Here is a 16,227-nt window from a genome sequence, read left to right on the forward strand (position 1 = left end):
AGCCCGGGTCTCCTAGCTACCATACTGAAGGCTTTTAATTGCAGCATAGCTGGCAGGACTACTTCCTGCTCTGGCTGCTGCAAGATGGGCTGAACATCCTTCTGCTCCTTACAAGACATGGAGACAATTGCAGTGCAATGGGCAGCTCATCAGTCAAGGAGTTTTAAAGCCAGGATCTGAGTGGGAGCTGACAGAAGTGGAAGGAAGGAGAGACTCAAGTGATTAGAGCCTGCCCCTTCTGAATCTACGCACATGCCTAAGAAAACTCCGACATCTGTAGTTTAAGCTCGTAGGAGATAAACAGAGGAAGGAGAGGTTTGTATCACACATGCTGTGAAACCATTGTAAAGAATGAAAACAAACTGTGGTGCTGATTTTGTCTATGAAAAACAGCAAGGCCTCAACCATGCTAACATTTTGTCAAAAAAATATTGAATCAGTTAGTGACCATAACGTTTTCAAATAGCTTCCAAAGAGCAAAACAGATTTCAGCATAAATAAAAAACTGCTCTCTTTACTGAAACCTTATATGGCAATGCAGAAGGAATTCTTAGCATTCTTAGTGTCATCAGGCTGGACCTTTGCAGCAGAGGGAAATTTTGGTAGCTGATGGGGCACAGAATACAGCATTGTCACTCCACAGTTCAGGTGTCACTTCAAGGCCAACAGGAGTTGCTAAACAGGTGCCAGGGAGGATTAATTTATACAAAGAGGATGAATGTTTCACTTAGCACAGTAGCTGTATAGATCATCATTTTGTCCCCTGGCCCTCCAAGGTATGTTTGCAGCAGTCACTGTAATTTGGCTTGAGTTTTCCTTTGTCAGTCAAAAACCATGAGATGATCTACATAGTAATTTGGTCCTCTGAGCTGATTTCCAACCAACTTTCTTCCTTCTTGGGAACAGCATTCAATGGCCTCTGCAGTGTTAATCTCCTCTCACTTTTTAAGTGTTCTTGCACATCCAGGCACTCTAAACTTTGCTGTAACTTTGATCACTAAGTTTCTTACCTCCAACTTTTGCAAGGCCTGCAATCCCAGCTGAGGAAATAGCTGATCTCTAAATTAACCCAATAATTTTGGATATAATACAGGACAGATACATGGAGGAAAAAATACACTCACAGCCAGTATAGTTGAAGTATTCTGAAATATCAAAACAGTGACCATATTTTGAAATTATTTTTCACCCTAAGCTGCACAAAGTAACCACTATTCACCTTACAGCATTAGGCATGTCAGTGCCCTACATTTTTTTGGATACTTGTAAGATTTTGCTAAATTTAGCTGCTAGAACTGAAATGTCACCCTCCAAATGTCTGCCAGAGAATTGTTATTATTGTATTTTGCAAACTGTGCTAAAAAATATTAACTGTTTCCAACAACAAAATTAGGTGGGGTATGTTGTTTTGTGCATGTTAAATATATTCCCACAACTTTTTCTTCAGAAGGTTCTGCTGAAAAAAAGATTTGAAATTTCAATGAGTTTCTCTTATGTCAGAGATGAGCCTTTTGTTTTCCCTCCTAAAAACAATTCAAAGGTGGCTGAACTTAAGTCATTGGGGGCAAAAAAGAATTACTGCCTGTACAGAATAGTGCGGTAGAGTTTGAGCATTAAATTCTACAGTGAGTCTATTTCAAATGAGGGATTCAGGGGGTGGCCAGGATTTTCCCCAGAATGGCTGTTACAGTCTGCTGGCTAAAACATAAAATCTGATATTAAGGTAAACGTTTCTCTTTTATGTACAGGGCTTAATTGTGCTCAGGTATCAAGGTATATAGAATCATAGAATCATACAGTTACAGCATCATTTAGGTTGGAAGAGACCTTTAAGATCAGTGAGTCCAATTCTAAAGCTAACACTGCCAAGTCCACCACTAAACCATATCCCTGAAGTGCCACATTTACACAAGGAAGTAGCCTGATTCAAATCTAAAGAGAAGAAGAGAAAAGCATGAAATACCCCAGGAGATGAGGGCATATGGGCAAGGTGATCAGGAGAAAAAGGGCATGTCAGCAATGTCAGCAAGCATTCTCAAACTGTGCTGACCATTTGGTGCAATGGGGCTTTGAGGGCCACTGATTTGTTTTCTTCAGGTTTTGTTCTTGTTATGGTTCCTTAAAAAAATGTCAAATACACCCAGAGAAAGACTACGTGTAGTACCTAGGGGGTGCACAGCCAGCCATCAGAGAACGCTGAGGACTGGCTTGAGACCTTTGCTTGCTTGTCTCTTTGTTACTTCGCTATGTGCTCCTAAATCTGCTTTCATGAAGGATACTAGCACTTCCCTGAAGGAACTGGAACAGTAAATACAACAATTGAAGTTCAACTATACAACATTCAGCTGGCTCCCACTGTGTTAGCAACTACATTGTAAATTACAGTAACGGAATTTTAGGCCAGTTAAAAGATTCTGCTATCTCCTCTACCTTTTCTCAAGCTACTCTTTCTTAAGCTACATGCATAAGAGGCCTACAGAATCCAAGAAATTCAGAAAGAATCCAAAAGATTCCGTTTGTTTCTAATTGTTCTACTGATGCCTAAAGTATCTAATAATCATTTGCACTCTTCAGTTTTACAAAAGAAGTACTAAACTTCCAAGTGTTATTACAGACCAGAACATATAATATCTGGTACTACAATTCACTGCTTTTGGAAACTCCTAACAATGCAACATCCAACCAACCAAAATAAAATATGCAGAAAGATGAATGGGCTGAGCCACTTCCTTTAGATTTCTGTTGTCACTAGTATCATCCCAACAATGGCAACTGGGATGCTGCTAATTTTGCAACAGAAATAACAGAAAAAAAAATAAGAATGCACAAAGTAACCAGTTTTGCAGTTCCTTAACTTCTGATCCCTCCCCCAGTCTTTATCTGCCTGACACTGCGCTTCTTCTACTCAAAACTCTTTGGTCATTTCTCAAACTGGGCTTCCAGCTTCTTGGATGTTTTCAAAATTATGAAGTTCTAAAGATATGATAGCAGCTGAAAAGATCTTATCAAAAGAACTAAAACCTCAATGTGGAATTCCATTCAACCTACTAAATGTACATACAAAAACTAGACAAGTGTTTCATAACTCTACAGGATATTCAGGATATCGGGATGAAGAAAATATACACTTCAACATTACCTGCATAAGCTAGATATTGCACTGAAGTCAAAATTGTTTGTCTTTACCTGTGTTTACTTTGTGATTTCTACATTTTTCATTTGTTTAGAAGTGTTTGTGCATGCCTTTAATGAAAGAATGTCTTTTCAGTTGCATGAAGCACTGATTTCAAGATAAGAGAAATATGGTTAAAAAGTCATGATGAACCATATTGTATCAAGATGCATCTGCTATTGCCCTGCACTGCAGACATAGTCACTTAATATTTTTTCTTTAAATTGTGATCCTTCTGTTCTCTGTTCCACAAATCTGTTCCTCCTGATCTGTTTATTTTATGGCACCTTTACGGTCAAATCTTGACTCAACCCCTTGGTGTGGCAGTCTCCTAGAATACAGACTGCCCTGTGCTCACGTATGATAGGTTCAAACTCTGGATATGTAGATACTTGATATGTTTTCTAGAAACTTGTCACTTGGACATGATTCTGACAAACTGGAATGTCAGCCCAGTTTTTTTGGCAGTGTGCCTCCATTTTCTGTTTCTGTAAGAGGCTTTTACTTTCCCAAGCTCCTTGTCCCACTGGTAGTTATATAAAAAAGCTCAGCAGGTCCCTGGAAGTTCACAAAGCCTTCTTCATTCATAAACAAGCTGATTGCGAGCCCCTGAACAGAATGGCTCTATCCATGACGTCTGATTGACCTTCAAGAACTGCACACATTTCAGAAAAAATAATAATGATAAAAAAAGGGGCAGAAAGTTTAAGGAAATAGACAAATGAAGAACAAGGGGCCCATCAGTGTGTTAGTAATGTGGTGAATGCAAGAATTAAAGATATAAATATCATGATAGGCTGTATTTGCATTGCCACAGTCTGGTTAAAAGAAAGAACCCCAGAGCTAGGAGCTGACGCCTCTTGCATCCCTAATGGCTTCTATATAAAAATTGTCATTTTCTTTGTATGATTTAAATAAAGAGCATCGGCAAAATAAACTCTCCCTTCCTACATGTTTCTTTTAGTGAATCTACTGCTGATAGAAGATGCCAGTTTAACAACTCTGCAGACAGAGGCCTTCTGTCTGCAGAATAGGTACAAGACAAGCAGTGGCACGGAGAGGGTCTCTGCCACACACACAGCTCACTCAGACCAGCAAGACCACCCCAAGAGGGAAAAGAGTGTTTGGTCCTTGGCCTTCTTACTGACAGCAATAGCCTTGGAGCCAATCGGTGAGCTTTGCCAGAGCAAATTTCAGGCTGTATAGAGTCTGAATGCTTGTCACTAGCATGAAGTTAATGGTTTGTTTAGCTTCATTTTCTACCAGGTGCTACTGATAACTCCTCGTTGGAGTGTAAGGCATGTCATTACTGGTCTCTGCCATATGGATCATTCAAGCAATTGCCATATCTAGTTATTCCATTAACTACCATTCTTTGTCCTCTCTTTGTTCATCTACCTCCACCAATCACTCCTCCATCCAACTTCGAAACAGGGAGGGTCTTTCAAAACAATAACAACGTAGTTTTATTCTCCCTAGCAAGCTCACTCACTCTCTCTCTTCCACGCAGAAATTTTTGTCCCTTCTTTTTCTTCCCAGCTGGTACTTTGCTTCCAGTTGCCATCCCAGGAGAATCCCAGCAGGGCAGCAACAACTTTCTTGGCTTTGAACTGCTAACAGCTGACCAACACCCTCTCTCTTCTTCAGTGAATCCCATGCCCACATATCTCTAACTGTACATTTTGAAAGTCAAATATTCTAATTTCTTTCCCCCCTAAACACTGTCTCCTGACTCTCTGTGGTAACACTGCTGTGAGCTCTGCATTGCAAAGCCTCTAATGGCAGGCAAAGGGTAAGTGAGCAACCTCCGAAGTACCTGCTTTGTGACATTGAGTATAAGAGATGTTGTGTTACATCTTTTCTCCCACTTGATCTAATGATTTGTTACAGTGCCAGAAAGGATGTCATGAATTTGCATTTTATGTCAAATTCCAACACTCTGAGTGACATGATGTCTGACAAGACTGACAGTGAAACAGAGTTCAGTCCTGACTAAGGGCGATTACAAGCCAGGATCAGGTTTGGGCTGTAGGAGGCCTTATTTTAGGTGAACTTCTGCACCAGATGCTGAGTTTCCAAATGTCTGAAAAAACATCACCATTTTAGGTAGCATAGCTGCTGATTCTCCATCAAGATGCCTGCCAGTGTATTAGTCACAGAATGTAAATCAGGTTTTATCACTCCAGTCACTCCAGTTTCAGGTTTAAGTCATGCTGGCAAGGCATCGTAGAGAAAATGGCATTTCTTACACTGTAAGTGCTCTGCGGGTAAACAAGAACTTTCGTCTTTAAGAATGTGACTCCCAAATATCTCAGCAGTGTTGTCATCACAAGAAAATTATCTTACAGGCCTTGAAGGATATAGGCAAGGTCAGGTAGCAAGCCAATGAAAGCTGCCAGTGTGGACCTCACATTACTCAGATCATAGTCCTCTTTGTTAATGGTGCTTTGCCAGCCTGGTCTCTTGAACTGGAATCACAATTAACTTCTCCAGAAGCATTCAGATAAACAAGCTATGGTTTGCTGCTACTGCTGCTTACTTAAGCATGTGGATTATCTGAGAAGGCTAATGTGTACCTGAGCAGGTACCATGGAACAGTCCTTCCGTGCTATTAGTTTCACTTAGCCTGTAACAAGGTTACCACATTCCAACTGTTTATTGCAAACTGCTAATTCCTGAACCATGTCCATGGACTGTGTAGGATATCTCCAGGTAATGGAAGTGAAACCATGTGAGGAATTTCTCCATCAATCTAATGGATTGAGAGAGAGAACTGAGTTCCAGTGCTGACGAACGCTTCCTGGCACTATTTACTAGCAGATGAAGCCTACAGCGAATCCTTTTTATTGCTACCTTTGCTGGGCTCAGGCGCTATTAGAAAACATGGCAAGTATGAAAATTTTGGAACTGTAGACATGGCTCCTGAGTACTTGAACTTGTTCCCTTTACTGTTAACAGAGATTTCTAGAACATACAATTTCCTCCAGTGATTCTTAAGAATATAACCACTTTAAGTCTAGAGTTAAAAGAAACAACCAGATATTTATCCTCATTCTTGTGTCTTTTGTTCAGGACTTAGCAGCTTCTTGTGGGTGCTTATAGGCAACTTTTCTCTGTTTACAGATCCTGATCCTTTATCACTAAAAATGAATCAAGCCCCTCTCAACTGATAATGACAATAATTAATTTTTCGGTAGATGTATTCTTCCCTGAATCTGTATGAACATACATGGGATTTCTGAATGCAAGTTGAAGGCGGCAGTTTAGAATAGGAAGCATGAAAATTGACTTTTAATGAGGCAACAAAAATCCCATTTTGATATCAATTCTGATATTTCACAAATTCATTTATATCCTACACTGGAACAAAATTTAAAATATGCAAAGTTGTACAGCAAATGGAAGCACTTAGGCCAGCTGCGTAAACAAAGAAGTTTATTAGCTGGAAAATGAACAAAGAATAAGCTTGCTAAGGAAACAATAATGGATCATCAATGTCTGTAGATATCAAACAAGGCTCTTGCAGAGTAAGAGTTTTTCCTGCAGTTGCTTTAATCTTGGCCCTAAGTGAGTATCTAACACAACAGTACACTGTAACTTCTGGTTCACTCTGCTCTGCTCACATTTTTATCTTCAGAGATGGTAAAGCCCAGAATTCAGACAAACTCCTGTTTTGGACTGTGCTTCCTAATTTTGTTCTGCAAATCCAGATGCAGCAATTATTGCTTTGATGACTGGTTTGGGAGCTCAGAGAAATCCATCAACTAGGCTGCTGGCTCCTCTGATGTCAACAAAAAAACACCTGGACATCATCTCTTTGGTTTACAAAAGATGTCCTGACACTAGTTCTCCTCAGAAAGCTCAGCACCATGCACTGCCTCAAACAGAACCTTTACCCTCATGAATGCTCAACAAAAATTTTTCCATTCTATTTTATTTCTATTCAATGAAATTATTTCTTGCTTTTAGCATCCAGTCACACCAAACTCCGATTAGTCCTGGTAACCATTCGTTGCAGGCACGTTTGGTGACAATCTCATGTCTTCTAATCATCTAGTAGAGACAATTATGGCTTACTATTCGTATACACAATTTAACTGATTTTCACTAATAGGCCTCAAATGTGGCATAGTAGAAAGGCAAATGAAGCATAGTCTAATTGCCCAACTCCCCAGAGATAGCGATGGGGTCCCATCCAGACATAACCTGGAGTCACCAAGAACTGTTTTTTCTCTCTATCGATAAATGACCTTTGTGAGCTTCCTGACACACAGAAGAGTCGTCATCTTACATATCACACAGCACAAAGTCTTGGAAATAGACCTGCGAACTCTTTTGTGCATGTGAAACACCAGAGGACAACACACACAGAGTTTGAAAGCAGTTTAAGGTCTGGACTGCACAAAGAATAAGCTGTTAGGTGAACAGCTACTTACAGTCAGAACACCAGTGTTTGGCTATTCTTTCCACTCATCATTTTGCACACTCCTTTTCTGCTGATTGTTGTTGGAAAAATTAAGTCACTACAATTTCCAGAGTTGGTTTTATACTTGGCTAAAGACTGCTTTGCAGCTCCTTATCATTTTTTTGTGGCTCAGTGTATAATGCAGGTGACAACAAAATAGGCAGTGTTACATGGAGATGAACAAGGTCACCAACACATCTAGTGTACCAACTTTAATTAATTGGTGCACCATTCAAAAATACTTGTCATTCTTTCCAACCTTGTAGAAAACCATCAGAGTTTTACAGAGTATTCATTCTACCAATCCTCTTTCCATCGCAGCGATATACCACCTGCTGCATCAGAGCCACTGCATTTTATAGTCCTGTCTTAAAACAGGAGTATTAAAAATAGCCCTGCAGTTCCATATGTTATGATTGTGCTTGAATTTTGTAACAGATTTTTAATCTCTCAGTTTGTGGTGATGCACTAATACTATTCCTCAAGGCACTGGAAAGAATGATTCTATCTTCTTCAGGAATGTGCCTAAACTAAAATGTTTGAGACCTCAGCAAGCCCAGACAAGATTAACTGGCACTCTGACCTGGTCATAGTTTTCCATTCACATATTTGTGGAGCAGGGCACATACCTTACTACATCCAAGTCAGGACATAGAGAACTGGTGAAGAATTCAACTTAATGAGAATTTGAAGACTCCCACTAAGGCTAGTACCTGCCAGCTTTTATGAGTATCTTAAATGGCTATATTTGGTAAGAACATGAGTTTTACTGATTGTGAATAGTATTGCTTTGCTTTTAAAATAGTTTAAATGCTTTTTTCAATAACCAAACATGTTTCAATTATTTTCAATGGTTCAGTTCTCCTTCTGAAACTCAGGCTTTGACCTGTACCTGTTGGAACTACCTCAGCTGCCTGAGAACGAAGAGCAGATGCACCTCTGATATTCCCAGATGTTCAGCAGTAAGAACTCTACAATTTTTAGCAGCTTCACTGCAACATTCAGAACTCTCCAAGCTTTTCTAGCTTTTCTGGGGTTATGCACACATCTGCTCTAACATAAACTTCCTATATCACCCTCTCCACCCCCTTCCTCCCTCTCCTGGACAATTTGAAAAAAATACAAAAGGTCATGAACCTAAATGCAAGCATCTTTTCCTGCTTCTTGTGTGGTTTTCACCCTGACCTTGGTACTCATTTCTGCTTCCCTAGTGGCACCTCATGCTCACACCACCCCCTCATGCTTCCTTAAGAACAGGAACAGCAGAAAGAGGGAAAGTCTGGCAATTAGAAACATACCCTGAGATTTCCTGCTTCTAATGCCTATTGCAAAGGGGCTGCTGTTTCTCAGTTAACTAAGAGTAAAACTAGAGAAAATTAATGAGCTTAGCAAATTGAGGACAAATTGAACAAAATGAGACCAAATTCATCCCTGATGTCTTTTCTTTGAGGGCAACAGAAGGATAAATTGTTCTTGATATTTTTAACTGGTTCTTAAGGGCACAAGTGAGAACTGGGATTTCTGTTGCTGTTTTAGTTTTGTTTTTTTTTTTTTTAAACCATGCAATCACTTGGAACTTGTTGCCTGAACTACTTCATTAATCTTCTGTAACTAAATATTGTTATTATATTCATGTAGCCAATATCATAGGGAGTGGAAACGACGTGATCCAATGGCTGAGTTACTACCACTAAGGAACGAACAAGCCACTGAATAACAGCATGACCAGAGGCAAGTCACCGTTTCTTTCAGTGCCTTTGGATATCCCTGGCTGAGACTACTCCCTTAACACAAGCTCTTCAATATAGGCACCATCTCTTTACGCTTATGTAGTTATTAGAGTTTTTAGCCTACTGACTTGGACTAAGTGAACATTCATTACAATGAAATATTTTTATGACTGGTTTACCACAGAACTATAACAAGGACACTTCCACAGTATGCATTCCACTGTATGCAGGTGCAAAAACCTGCCATGTACTACATTGAGCACTAAGAGGTGTTGGCAATACTGTCATCTAGCAGGCTGATTTGGCTTTAGAAGAGAAACATTTCTGGCTTGGAATTGTTACAGTGCTTAAATAAGCAAATAATTGGAAACTCCAACAAGAGATTCCAGTGAATAAAATAGTAATTTTCATTAACAACACTTTAACTGTACTATTATGTAAGTCACATGTAAATGAAAAGCTCTAAAGCAGGTGTGGAACATGCTTGTAGACAAACACTTCTTAGCAATGAATTCAAATGAAACAGCAGTTGCCCTGTTGTGGGCTAGGTGGATCATTTGCAAGTGCTGCACAAAGAACTGTCTATTCATATGGTTCTGGCACTCCTTCCCAGTTTCCTGCTGCTAAATTACATTAAGAGACTCTAAACATACTTTCTGAATATCCCTGCCCCCTGTAGGGAATTGTTGTGGCTGCCACAAGAACATTACTTGATCATGATGAGGCAGGAACAGGGGTTGGTACAATCTTGAATAAGTGATCCATGTAACCATCTCTGGGGTCCTAATTCAGACTGCTGTCTCTACTCAGCAAAATACGTGGCCCCTCTGTTTAACTCACGTAAGAGTTTAGGTAAGACGGATTGCAACAAGAGCTAGCACATTTTTAATTTTCCCAGTTATATCATTGGAGCACTGGAGGTTATTACAGGCTGTACAGGTTATAGAAAGTAAGTACTGCAGAGCATGGACTGCTTTCATAGTTTTCTTTTTCTAAAATGATTCTTATCATTAGGGTCCACGTTTTAACTGTGGCTCTTGCAGTGCTACTATAATACAGCATGGCATCTGCATAGAAATACGAAAGCATTAAGAGACAAAAAAAGAAAGTCATAGTATCCCTAAGGTTTGATCATTGCACTGATCACACAGTTTTCAGGAAACCATTCCTAACATTTGTTGTTTTAATTCATGGCAGTACATGCAGTGGAGTTGAGACGGAAAGTGCTACTCAGAGATTTAAAACAAGAAAATGTGGCTATATCCTTGTTTCTGAATTTGTTGATCATATATTTTACCTGGAACAGTGCTGAAAGAATATTCCTGGATAATTCTGAGTAAAAAATACCCAAACGTCTGCTTATGTTACATTTTCTCACTTAAAGGCACTTGGCAAATTTTCATAACTTACTAAATATAAACTAGCAGCTTTAAATCCGTAGACTAATATCACAAGCCAGGCATTCCACTTAGTGATGTTTGCAGTAATCCCTAAACTTCGGATTCAGCTACACTAGACTGTTAGAAACGGCTTATCACCCTGATCAGGTGGATCAAGTCTTTCTTTGGATCTGTCTTAATCAGAGCCTGACTTGCTATAAATTGGTCAATGAAACTAGATCAATTTATATCTAATGAGAACTTTCACCAGCAAAACGTCTTCTTCAGGGGTAGCGGCAGTGCCCATGTATACCTTGGTATAAACACACACATTTCTTCAAAAAAAATTACAGGAAAGCCTGACATAGGATGATGATGTTTCTGAAGACTGCCTCCCGAAAACGTGGGGGACCCTCAATCTGTGCTGCTGCCACCTACGAACTTGTAAGTGTGGCAACTACAGGTGCCCCCAGTAACAACAGTGCTGATTACAAAGGACAAAGATCGGAGATTTCAACCTTTGACCTGTCTGTCTCTTGACTTATCTTTGCCCTGGCTTCTTACATTGATCTCAGCTGGTAGAAGTTCCTGAGAAGTTTTGTGCATCTCAAAGTAGAATTGGGCACAGATCATCCTTCCCACTGAATCTCAGATGTGAACAAGGCAAAGGAACTATATTTGTTTTGCCTAGAATCAGAACTGTTCCATGCAGCTTTCCCTGTCACAGCTCTTCTAGTTACTAACTTGTGGAAATAGACTGTTTTTTGCACTAATTCCCTTGTATTCTGGGAATTATACTGCCAAACTTGACCATGTTTTTCTTGTTCATAGTGTCTTATTTTTTTTTTTCCATAACTTTTACCATGTACTACCTTGCCTGACAGAGCTGAGGAATAGGATACGCTAATCCCATTCGCTTGGCACCGTTATTTGTTATCTGATGGAGAGAACAAGCACTTCCTTTCACAGTAATAGCTAGAGAAAAATGAAGGAATTACTCGGAGGCTGGCTCGGAGATTGAGGGAACACCTCTCATATTGCTGATGTTGGATTCTGGCAAAGCTGTAAACTAGACAATACCTGCAGCACATTATAAAAAAATCCCAAAGTCCCTTCTCAGCTCCAACGGTGCCTGGTTCTAGGTTTACAAAGTAGTTTGAAGGAACTCAAATCTGCTAATTTGTAAAATTTATCTATTAGTATTTATTTACATCACAGGTAAGTATGGCATATGGTACAATGCTTAACCTCTTTAACATTTGGAGAATGCTTTGAAGTCCTTAATTTATAAGCAAATTTGATGCTTCTAACTGGATGCACCTGGGATCTACCAACCTGTGTTTGGGCTAAACTCAAGTCAAACCAGCCTACTAACTGCTACGACAGAATCACAGAAAGGCAGGGGTTGGAAGAGACCTCTGGAGATCACCCTGTCCAACCTCCTTATTAAGGCCCTTTTTCTTCTGTAATACTTTATTCAAGCTCTGGTGTTTTCACATTATCTCAGAAGAATAAAACCACTTCAACTCCTTTGCTAATAACAAATGAAATGTAAATTATGCTCAGTTGGAAGCTTTTCAAACCAAAGGCATTTTTGGACTTAATTAAAAAATAAGGTACCCCCATGTGAGATTTAGCAACCATGGAGCTACATAGTTTCCCTCTTTCTGCTGTTCTCCTTCTTAAGGAAACATGAGGGGGTGGCGTGAATATGAGGTGCCACTAGAGAAAGAGGAATAGAGTGTAAAAAGACTACTGAGTGTAGCTATTGACTTCTCTATTAACAACATATTGTCATATGTGTATGGAGCTGAAAGACAGAAGTGCTGTACCGCTGTGACACACAATATCTCAGTTCTGCTTCATCAAGGCAGAGTGTACCAGAATGAGGGGAACCTGATATTAGTATACTAAGGGTCACTATTACTGTAGCAGAACTAGCAGCTTTCTTGAAGGCACCTACTCTGGCTGTATGTTAGTACTAATCACACACACATGTTCTGGTATCTGCATGTGGAAGGCCCCACACAAATCATCACGGTTGGGTTCCGAGATCTGATCTGGCCTTGGTTAAGATGAAGTCTATTTTACTCAGTTTTACTGTGCAAATCTCTCAGTTTTTGAAAATGTGTGCGTGAGACAGACCAAGAGACACTTCTCTCTGATTGACTTGATTTGGTGCTCTGAAACAGATACATGTGATTATGCATATGGAAAGTTATGAATGTGTGCACACAAATATAAATCATACATGACTATATATGCATTATTTATCTTAAGTTTCAGGAGTTCTTCTACTCCTAATAAAGCTAATAAAGAAGGGAGAAAATACTTTTTGATGGCATCTTATATGTGACTACGGCTTGTTAATTAATTAAAAGCAGCCTCTTCATGAAAAAGTTATTCTGACAAACAAGATACTGCTTCTCTGTATAAAAAATTATGCATTTACTTTCATGTGTCATATTTTGTGAGAGAGAGATATCAGGGAAGCTGAAAAAACCACTCACCCTTTCTTTCTAAGCATACACGGTACATTGCTCCTTGCCATATGAATAAAAAGAAGCTGTATCAGTGTGCAGCCCACTCACTTCATCATGAATACAGCTGCATCTGGCCAAGCACCACACAGTACTTTGTAAGAGAGTGATAAGTCCTAGCTGGAATTCTATGGTTGCTTTATGCAGGAAGTTGGGTGAGATAAATATAATGATCCCTTCTAATTTTTTTAAAACACACCCTGGAAACCAGTATTTCTCAGTTTCTAAATTAAGAGATGGCTGCACAAAAAAGCTTAGAATCACAAACAGGCCTGAAGGAGATGGGTAAGTAAAATCTTGTCATGGTTGCTGTCTGACGAATCTTGCACTTTGTTTTCTTCAAAGCAAAACATGACAGAATTAACATATTTTTCATACAAAAACCAACCACCTTTACAACAACTCATGCCAAGTTGTCAAGTACAACACTTGGTCCCTGGGAGAAGCTGATTTGTGGTCTAAGCATTGGCAGAAAAAACATTGCCCTAATGATTTTGACACTCTGTGGATGAACCATAATCTTGTTTCCCATAAGATGCTTTGCATCTATCAATAGACAGTAAATATCTGATCACAGTTGAAATGCAGATTATTCCACAACATGTAGTACACTTATCCAGTCAGAGACAAAATCATTTTGCTTACCGTACATTCCTCTCAAGCTGAAAAGCAATCTGAGTCTCCACAGCACATTCCAGCATTGCTGCTTTTTCAGAAGGAACTTTCCACTCCCACTCCAGCTTCAGCCTGGTACCTATATAACATAGGCATTGTGCCCTGCAAATATAGAACAAAACAAACTTTGAGGTTCCTTTAAACTAATACAACCATTTCATCCTTTTAGCACATGCCTATGCATAGATTCCCATTCTGCAACTGATATTTATTGATCTAGATTCATATGATCCAAGAAAAGCTTGATTACATTGCCTTGTGGTAAAATTATAAGGGGGGAAATTGGAATGTGAGGGAGAAGGGAGGAGGAAAGCCAAGGTTTTATAACTCTTTGTAAACCTGATTTATGTGAGCCTAGCCAACCCAGGGCCTAAATGATCTGTTACGCTTAAGAAGTGGATGTGAAAGGCAGCACTGTTGCTGAGCTGCTGGTGCCCCACAGAATCAAAATATTTCTGCTGAGCTACAATTTAAACAGTCATACTCCAATTATGGGAAGCAGCCCCTGTGAGGAAATATGCTTTCCTTCTCTAAGCACTTTACCTTCAGCAAGTAAACATTCCTAAGTGTAATATTAAAAGCACTAAAGTTTATGTGCATTTTTATTCTGTGCTAATAGAGCAATTAAAAATGCACAGTATCTCAACTTTGCATTTTTATTCAAAAGAGGTTTCAATGTTTTCCTGTGGATTCAGTTCTGATCTGCACATCATTATCTGTCAGGAGAATAAGAGATTTCTCCCACCTTTGAGCTTTCATTAACATAATAAGTAACTATTACGGGTTCTCTGTCGTGACCAGTTTCTGCTTAAATTCTCAGATTACAATTCCGTGATACTGTGCCTTGCTCTGGCACAAAACTCCAAGGAACCATCCACCAGCTGAACTCCTGTCTGCCACTTGTTTCTCTGCCTGCCTTTAATGTGTATGCTGTACTTTTACTTATCCCTACAGACTGCAGAATCAATCTGAGTAAAATAAGATTTCTCAAAATATGAAACCTCATTTAGATCCAGACACTCCATCTTCACCCTCTTCTATTCCATACAGTGAAAGTGCCTGTACATCTGGCAGACAATAAAACCATCCTGTCAGGAACATGTAGACTTTCTGACAGTGTTGAATAGGCCATAGAAGAGTAAAGAGACCTGTGCTGGAAGTCAGATAAAGTGTCCAGAGGAATGCACATGATCGTGAGAAACCTGGTGATGGGCAGAAAGGAGGAACATTTACTCCTTTCCAGTAAGTCTGTACAAAGAATTGCCAAGCATCACATGAATCAGAATAGAGCTGTATTTTCCAAAAGATACGTCAACACAAAGTAAGAAGATTTTTCAAGGTCTTCAGCTCCTATTTACCAACTTTTACGCACACTCAGATAACTGGAAAAACACAACCTGCACTGATTTTATATATATTCCTACAGAGGTCCCTGACCCTTGAAAATCTGGTGTCTTCTCTGTATCCATAAGCCTTAAAACTCTGAGAGGGTCTCTTTCAGTAGAGTGCTCAAAGCCTACAAATGAATTTGAAATGGCATATGGCTCTCACGCAGCTTTTCTGCAAAGAATTTATCCATTCTGGGAAAGAAAATGGAAAGAACATCTGGAGGTCTGTTGAAAAAAATTAAGCAAGAATTAATTCAAAATTTCCCCTGCTCCTCCAAACATCAGGTAGGCTAGAATCTGAAAAGGTCTGGGCTGAGGCTCAAAACTAATGTGATGCTCTCCTCGCTGGATCTTCTATTGTGTTCAAAGAAGTAATGTAGGATGCAGCAAGGGAAAAAGACAAGACACATTGTGAGGATAGTTAACAATGATAACAAACTTCTGGTGCTATTAATTGATTTTTCATGCCTCAAGGTCTTCACCTGAAGACTTGCAGACATGCAGACTGGAAGACATGCTTTAGTCAAGCGAAAATGTTCTTGGACTCATTGCTTAAGTAGCCAGATGAGATTCTCCGGCCTGTTATGCTGATAGTCAGACTAGATGATTTAATGGTCCCTTCTAGCCTTAAAAACTGTGAATCTAGAATTACACACCACTACAAAATTTATGTAAGGGAGGAAAGAATAGAGGTCAAAGAATTATAAAGAGTATTTATAAGCCTGCTACAGTCGTCAATAATGTACATATAATTGGCAAAGAATTTATACTACAGGCCAGTTGTAACACATACATTTATTGAAAGCTTGCATATTTCATTATAACTGAATTACCGAAGATATCTAAGCCATTTATAGAGAACTGTGGCAAACTCTAAA

The sequence above is a fragment of the Cuculus canorus genome, chromosome 7 (assembly GCF_017976375.1).
Source record: "Cuculus canorus isolate bCucCan1 chromosome 7, bCucCan1.pri, whole genome shotgun sequence".
Taxonomy (NCBI): Eukaryota; Metazoa; Chordata; class Aves; order Cuculiformes; family Cuculidae; genus Cuculus; species Cuculus canorus.